Consider the following 8,840-nt stretch of genomic DNA (forward strand, 5'->3'; position numbering starts at 1 on the left):
GCTAATTTTTTCCCAAATGTTTGTGTGACTGACTCTTTCTCAACATTGAAGACATTGCCCAATGTGTCACCCATGTCCTCAACTTAAAACACATCTTTCTCTGCCTCTGGTTACTCTCCATTTTTCTATTTTATTTTTAGAACACTGATAACTATTTGAAATAATATCATTTATTTATGTATATTATTTATTGTAGATATTACTTTATATTTTGTTTGGACTATATCCATAGCTTTTTAAACTATAGCCAGCATGTAACAGGAACTCAATAAATATTTCCTTTAAAGTAGGCATGGTTATTAAGAAGGAAAAACCACGTAAGTACATGAAATATGAAACATACCACTTACTCTGGCCATTACATAACATACTGAAGTTTGGACTTAAAAATTATAAATATACTTAAAAAATTAATGATACGTCAACCATAGCCCATGTTTTAAGAAGCTTGACTGGAACAAGAGGGAGATTTTGGCAAACATGTCATTGTCTCTCAATATCTGTCTCTCTCATCTGAATAACAACAGCATAGCTTTTATCTGGGCTCCTATTAACCAGCCAAATGATTAAATATACCAGCTCTTATTGAAGGTAGTTGTGTCCATGCTAATAAGTTTTGGCCAATGATATCTAAGAAAAATGATTTGTCAATTTTCCAATAAGTTTTCCTAAAACACAGGAGAGAAGGCATTCCCTATCTCTTTATAATGCTTACAGTCTAAAACCAAAAATGTTGGCTAAAATTTGAATTTAAAAATGAATAGGAATTTAGAAAGGTCTTAGGTCTCTGACACTGCTGACCCTCCATATAACCATGGACTATTCATCTCTGGACATTTTTTACAAAATTTTACAAACGAAAAACAAAGTTTACCTAATTTAAGTGACTGTCTTTTTTTGTTTGTTTACTTGCTTCTTTTTGTTTTTGTTTTCTGACACATGCAGTGACACTAATCCTAAATGATAAAGAGATGAAAGATGACAGCTTGAGATAGTAGTCAAGGAAAAATATTCTTTAGTATGGAAATTCTATTGAAATTATTATCTTGTTGCTATCTTAACAACCAACAGAAGGAATTAACAGAAGGTAGATAATTCCAGCATCTTTAAACATTTAAAGAAAGAAGTTAGTTTGGACATGACTTTTCAGTAATTTTATTTTAAAATAATTTCATATTCATAAAAGAATTGAAAAAAGCACAGAAAATAGTCTCTCATTTTCTTCACCTACCTTTGTCTAAAGTTAATATTAATGTAACCATATATATTAAAACTAGAAGATTAGCCTTGGTACAATCCAAAGAATTACTGATTGTATTCAGATTTTTCCACTTGCTCAACTAATGTTTTATTTCCATTGCTGAATCCAATTCAGAATACAAACTTGCATTTAGTCGTAATGTCTCCTTAATCTCTTCTTGCCTTTGATTTTTCCCGTGAATTTCTTTAGTTTTATGATCTTGACAAATATGAAGAAATATTAGTCAGGTATTTTTTATGCTCCTCAATTTGTGTTTGAGATTTTCTTATGCTTAGACTGAAGTTAAGAATTTGGGGAAATCATACAATAAAGGTTGCCTTGGTTTTTATTAATATGAGAAATTCCTTATTTTCACTTTTGGAGGATGTGTTTTGCTGGTATAAAATTCTGGATTGACAGTTTTTTCTTTAGTTTTTTACTTTTCTTTTCAGTACTTTAAAGATGTAACTTCAATGTCTTCTTTCTTAAATATTTCCTGTGGAGGAATATACCAAAATTCTTGTCCCTGTATCTCAGTATGATAATATTTTCTCCCCCATGGCTGCTATCAATATTTTCTTTATTTTGTTGTTTTTGTTTTTTGTCTTTGATTTTTAGCTGCTTAAATGAATATGCTATGCTTGATATGCTTGCATTTAATGTTTGTCTTGCTTAATGTTTCAGAACTATTTTTGTCTGTTGTTTGGTGTCTGTCACTAAATAAGGAAAATTCTTGTTCATTGTGTCTTCAAACATATCATTTGCACTGTTTTCTCGTCTGAGATTCTAATTAGGCACATTTTAAACAATTCTGTATTGTCCCATCATGCTTAGATACTCCCAGACATTTTTTTCTACTCTTTTTTCCCCCTTGAATGATTTTTATCAACCAATTTCAAGTTCACAAATTCTTTCTTCAACCATATTGAGTCTACAGGTGAGCCCTTTCATTTATATTCCTGTGTTTTGAGTTATAACACTATGTATTCTTTTTATAACTTATGTAAGATACTATCCATCTTATTGTGCACTTCATCACCCTTTTCCAATAGAGGCTTTAATGTGTAAATCGCAGTCAATTTAAACTCCTTGTCTAAAAGATTCAGTATCTGTGTCTGATGATTATTTTGTTTCTTCAGATTGGATTTTATCTTCCCTTTGCATATCCTTTTAATATTTTTTGAAAGCCGGGTATGTTATATAGAACATTAGATGCTGAGCTAAATATGTTTTAGATACAAAGGTAAGTACACCTTATCATATGATAAGAATTTGTGTTGATCCAGCCCAGAGTTCATTTGGGATTGAAGTTTGTTGTTACAGTTAAGGCCAGTGTTCCAGAGGGACTCATTTCCAGGGACTTCCTCTCAAATATCTATTCTCCAGTAGGCCCTGGGTCTTCCCCTTCTGCTGTTACTCAGATGATTTCTACCACAGCTGTCCCAGATGGATTCCACTGTGATTTCTATTTGGTGCTTGGTAGTGCATTGGTGTGCAGCAGGGGAAATGGGGCATTCTCAGATATTCTGATTAAGCCTCTGTCTTCAACAGATCCTGTTGTACCTGATCTCAAATCTGCATCTTTACAAGTTCTCCTGCCCCTTCTACAGGGATATAGAATGTATTTTCCTCTTTCTTTCTAGACAAGTTTTTACCAGACCTAAGTTGACACAGTGTTTTCTTTCCTCTGAGGAAAAAGTTTCCTTTTTTTTTTTTTTTTTTCCATAGAGTAGATAGGGAAGATGGGAAATGGGAGGAGCCTCAGCAATATCTTCCAATCTTTCCTTCTGGCAGCATGAGGGAAGATTTCTCAGGTCCCTGGTCGATCTTCCCTGCAAAATCTTGGTGGATTTCAGAGAAGTAAAGATTGTAAAAGCAAGCAAACTTTTTTATGTCAGAGGCCCCCTGAGCTTCATAAGTTAGCCACACTTGGCCTTCAGCAATTCATTAAAAATACTTAACTGAATCTTCTCACTGACTTAGAGAGCATCCAGCAGATTATGCCCCAGGTACACACATGCTTAGGTCTTTTTAACTTTTTTTTTTAGTCCCTGTAAGGACTTGTCTTTCCCGATATATCAGATTAAATGTTTGTCTTTTCCTAGATATCAGAATCTTTAGTTCTCTGATCTTTTTTTAAGCCATGTATTTGTAATTTGTCCAGTTTCTCACTCTTTGTAAATGTTTTTTCTTGTAAGGGTAGCAACAATGCTCTTTCCTGCTCTCTACATGTTTAAGATGAAACTTGAAGTCCAAAGGAACACATAGGCTTTTCTATGAATGGTTGCAACTATCTTATTGTTATTTCTTATAGAAGAAAACAAAGAATAGCAATATAAGAATATATCATAGTTTAAAGTGTGAAGCCTTGTTTCAATGGATTAATTCCTCATTTTCAGATATTATTCAATAAATGTGTTCTGAGCATTTATTATAGATGCCATGTGTAGTCTACCCAGATGGCAATAAGCCTTCGTCAGAAGGCAGTTTGTAAGGTATTCTGATATTTCTTCTACCCACTGAGTAGAATGATTTTGGCAGCAATTGTAATATGTGAAATACATATATATATACACACACACACACATACACACACACGTACATCTCTCTATATACATACATAGTTGATATTTGGGTGTATTCCAACACGTATTTAATAACTAAATAAGTTATTTAATTCAAGACAGAAATGGAAAACAACAACAACAACAAAAAAAAATCAACCGTGCCTAAACCCACCTACTCCATAAAAAGAACAGAATATATTTTCTAAAATTTGCAAAAAGAGAAGGAAGAGAGACACACAAAAAGAACACTGTAAGGAATGTGTGTCACAGCTTTGTGCTAACGTCTCTTTCCTCCTCACTAGGAAAGTACTGAGATACTTCAGCACATGATGAAGAGAGGTCTCCCTGATCAGCTTCTTAAACTCTCCTTTAGGTTACTGGTTATGTGTTCTTTGATTTTCTTCTGTAATTTTATGTTTTTCTGCTTAGGAATAGCTTCTTTTCTTGACTGGAATTCGATAGCAGAGAATTCTCAGCTATTCCTTCTGCTGTTATGCAGAGTTCACAGTTGAATAACACATCTACAATATCCGTGTTTCTAAAACAGAAGAATTTGTTTTAATGCCAAGTCATTTAACTATTGGCTAGACTGTAACCCAGGAATGGTTTACTCATTGATTCTGAGCAATGAAGAAGTGAGGCTTGTGGTTGTTGGAGAGGAAATTTTATTTTTATAATTTAATTTAATTTTGTTATTTTGTCAGGAGAGGCCTCCTTTCTTTAGGAGTAAAATCTGAAAGATATGCTCCCACACCACAGAAATTAACAAATTTCTATGAACTTTCCTCTCATATGATTGAATATCTTATGTTACAGTACTCTGATTTTTCTAGTTATTAATGGATTCATGTTCACTACAAGTCAGTCTCATGGACAGGACATTTTAATATTGGATAAAAAATATACTTAAATTTTGCATAGTTAACATTTTTTAAAATTATACTTTAAGTTCTGGAATACATGTGCAGAATGTGCAGGCTTGTGACATAGGTATACACATGCCATGGTGATTTGCTACACCCATCAACCCGTCATCTAAATTAGGTATGCATCCTAATGCCATCCCTCCCCTAGCCTCCCACCCCCGCAACAGGCCCCAGTTTGTGTCCATGTGTTCTCATTGTTCAATTCCCCCTTATGAGTGAGAACATGCAGTGTTTGATTTTCTGTTCCTGTGTTAGTTTGCTGAAAATGATGGTTTCCAGCTTCATCCATATCCCTGGAAAGGACATGAACTCATCCTTTATTATGCTGCACAGTATTCCATGGTGTAAATGTGTCACATTTTCTTTATCCAGTCTATCACTGACGGGCATTTGGATTGGTTTTAAGTCTTTGCTTTTGTGAATAGTGCTGCAGTAAATATACATGTTCATGTGTCTTTTTAGTGGAATAATTTACAATCCTTTGGGTATATACCCAGTAATGGGATTGCTGGATCAAATAGTGTTTCTGATTCTAGATCACTGAGGAATCATCACACTGTCTTCCACAATGGTTGAAGTATTTTACACTCCCACCAACACTGTAAAAGCATTCCTATTTCTCCACATCCTCTTCAGCATCTGTTATTTCCTGACTTTTTAAGTGATCACCATTCTAACTGGAGTGAGATGGTGTCTCATTGAGATTTTGATTTGCATTTCTCTAATGACCAGTGATGATGAGCTTTTTTTCATATGTTTGTTGGCTACATAAATGTCTTCTTTTAATAAATGTCTGTTCATATAATTCACCCACTTTTTGATTTTGTTTTTTTTTTTAAATTTGTTTAAGTTCCTTATAGATTCTCGATATTAGCCCTTTGTCAGATAGATAGATTGCAAAAATTTTCTCCCATTCTGTAGGTTGCCTGTTCACTTTGATGATAGTTTCTTTTGCTGTGCAGAAGGTCTTTAGTTTAATGAGATCTCATTTGTCAATTTTGGCTTTTGATGCCATTGCTTTTGGTGTTTTAGTCACAAAGTCTTTGCCCATGCCTATGTCCTGAATGGTATTGCATATGTTTCTTCCAGTTTTTTTATGGTTTTAGGTCTTATGTTTAAGTCTTTAATCCATCTTGAGTTATTTTTTGTATCAGGTGTAAGGAAGGGGTCCAATTTCTGTTTTCTGCATATGGCTAGCCAGTTTTCCCAACACAATTTTTTAAATAGGGAATCCTTTCCCCATTGCTTGTTTTTGTCAAAGATCAGATGGTTGTAGATGTGTGGTGTTATTTCTGCAGCCTCTGTTCTGTTCCATTAGTCTACATATCTATTTTGGTACCAGTACCATGCTGTTTTGGTTACTGTAGCCTTGTAGTATAGTTTGAAGTCAGGTAGAGTGATGCCTCCAGCTTTGTTCATTTTGCTTAGGATTGCCTTGGCTATATGGGCTCTTTATTGGTTCCATATTAAATTTAAAGTAGTTTTTTTTTTCTAATTCTGTGAATAAAGTCAATGGTAGCTTGATGGAAATAGCATTAAACATTGTTTTTAAACATAAGTATATATGGCATTTTAAGAATTACTTTTTATTATATTGAGACATATTTCTACACCCAGTGTATAGGATGTATTAAGAAAATAATCAGAGTTCATTTTAAATGTATTCAGTCATTGATATATGTTAAATTTATTTTTAGTATATATTTAAAGTTTACTACATAAAGGATTGATATACATATAAATAGTGAAATGACTATAGACAAATTTACATTTTTATGACCTTCCATAGTTACCTTTTGTGTATGTATGTATTGGTTTGGGGGTGTGGGTGTGTGTGAGAGAGCATCTAAAATTTACTCCATTGGTGAATTTTCAGTGTCTAATACAATATTATTTATTATAGTAAACAGGATGTACATTGGATCTCTAGACCTGTTATCCTACGTAATTGCAAATTTGTACTCTTTAACCTTCTTTTTCTTGTTTTCTACCCTTTATCACCTCTGGTATTCACCATTCGGATTCTAGATATAAATGAGATTATGTAGGAAATCTATGAGCCCCACATGTTGGGCACCAGAATGTAGGGAATCCATGAACCCCACACGTTGGGTGCCAGAGTGTAGGGATCCATGAGCCCCTCATTGGACACCATAATGTAGGGATCCATGAACCCCTCATTGGACACCAGAATGTAGGGATCCATGAGTCCCACACTGGGCACCAGAATGTAGGGAGTCAGCCCTGCATCACCCATGGGTACCCTGAGTCCAGTGGCAACAAAGGAATGAGAAAAAGACAGATTAAGTGAGACAGTGGGACCAAAGGGCATCACTTATTACTTTGGAGGAAACAGTGAAGGCCCTGAGCTCTGATCATCTACTCTATTGGTTACAATCAGTTTGATCTACAGGGTAGGGGTGGAGTGATGGTGGAGTGAATCAGTGAGCCAGAATTGAATCAGTGAGCTGGAACTGGTGTATCATTCTAAAGATATATAACAGTGGCAGTTTGGGAGTTTCACACAACAAGAACACGTGATTATCTTTGACTTATTATCTATGTGCAGCTGGTGGAACTCGGGCCTTACAAGGAGCCTACAGGTCTGCCTACGTGATAGTGCTAAGAAGGGGGTTTACATCCTTGAGCACAATGTTTATGGTAACAGAGCCTAGGTCACCCTGCACTGGAACATGAGGCATGGAGAGGCCTTCCTCCTCAGAGGCCTCGTGCAGCCTTCTGCAGTTTGTTGTTCCTTGTTTATATGTTACTCATAACCAATTTATGTAGGCACTTTGAAAGTCCTTTATCCTTTGCTGCTTTTCCCTACAGTCTATTTTTTTTTCTGATGCTTTATTTATTTCCCTGTTATGTAGTAGTCCAAACCTAGAATGGTTGCTGGATGCCATAGGGTATCCCAGGCTTTCTATTTTTGGCACAATGTCTAAGGTATTACCCTATAATGCAAAGAGGAAAAAACCTCATCATATCTGCATTCTAGCTTCTGGGAAGTGACAAGCAGGAAGAAAATAATAAGCTCTTACACATGAAAAATGTGTCCAGAAATGTGAATATCAAACTTTTTCTCCTTGTCCCTTAGCTGTAATTAATTCACATGGCAAAACTTAACAGCAAGAGCTTAGCCAAATACTTCATTACTATGGAAGAGAAGGGTAGGCATTATGAAGACCTCTACTATATATTTTGCATATATAAATTATATATAGACATATATTTAATGCATGCATATTTATAAGCAAATAGCCCATATGTTGCATATATAAATAATTATATGTGCAACCAGGAGAAGATATGAGACAGTATTTTTGTAATTTCAGTTTTCTTGTTTCAGAATGGAAATTGTCATAATCTCATTTTGTGGTAATTATAATCTAATGATTGAATGTAGAAAGCTGATATTGTATAAATTATATCATGTTTTAAAATTTTTATTTCAGAGAATTTCTATACTATATGAAAGTTGAGTAGGTTGTTAAACACTTACATACTGTTTACATAGATTCCACAGTTATTGAAGTCATGGTCAAACTTCTTTCATCTCTGTCCTTGTTTATTTCTTCCTTCACTGAAATGCTATGAGACAAATCTCAGAAATCATGTCATCCATAAAGTCTGCAAGTATAATTTCGTAATGAAAATGGCTGCTATTGTTATTAATAGTACTACAATTATCACGGCATGTTTTTGAAAATAATTACTGTATCCCAAAAAATGAAGATGAAGTCTCTAAACAACAAAGTGTGTCATTTAAAATTATCAAACATCATGAACATTTTTGAAAAAAAGAGAAAAATATACTGTCGAGTGTATAAATATTAATCTCTGACTACTGAAGATAAGCATATTTAAGAAGTTTAAAGGATTTATAAGCTTAAAATAAATGACATTTTCCTGAAAAGTATGTTAAATGTTTGCTTTGTGGTTTGTCTACACAGCATGAAGTAGTAATTCAAATGAACAGGTATGTTTAAGTATTGAAAGGAAACACTGTTAAAGTGGAATACAAATATGGATTGTAAGTACTTATTTTCTTTTTTAATTACAATAACAACTTTTTAGTAAAGAGCTCAGAAAACTCTCTATAGC

This window comes from Aotus nancymaae, unplaced genomic scaffold (assembly GCF_030222135.1).
Source record: "Aotus nancymaae isolate 86718 unplaced genomic scaffold, 86718_ANA_hifiasm-v0.15.2.pri h1tg000020l, whole genome shotgun sequence".
Taxonomy (NCBI): domain Eukaryota; kingdom Metazoa; phylum Chordata; class Mammalia; order Primates; family Aotidae; genus Aotus; species Aotus nancymaae.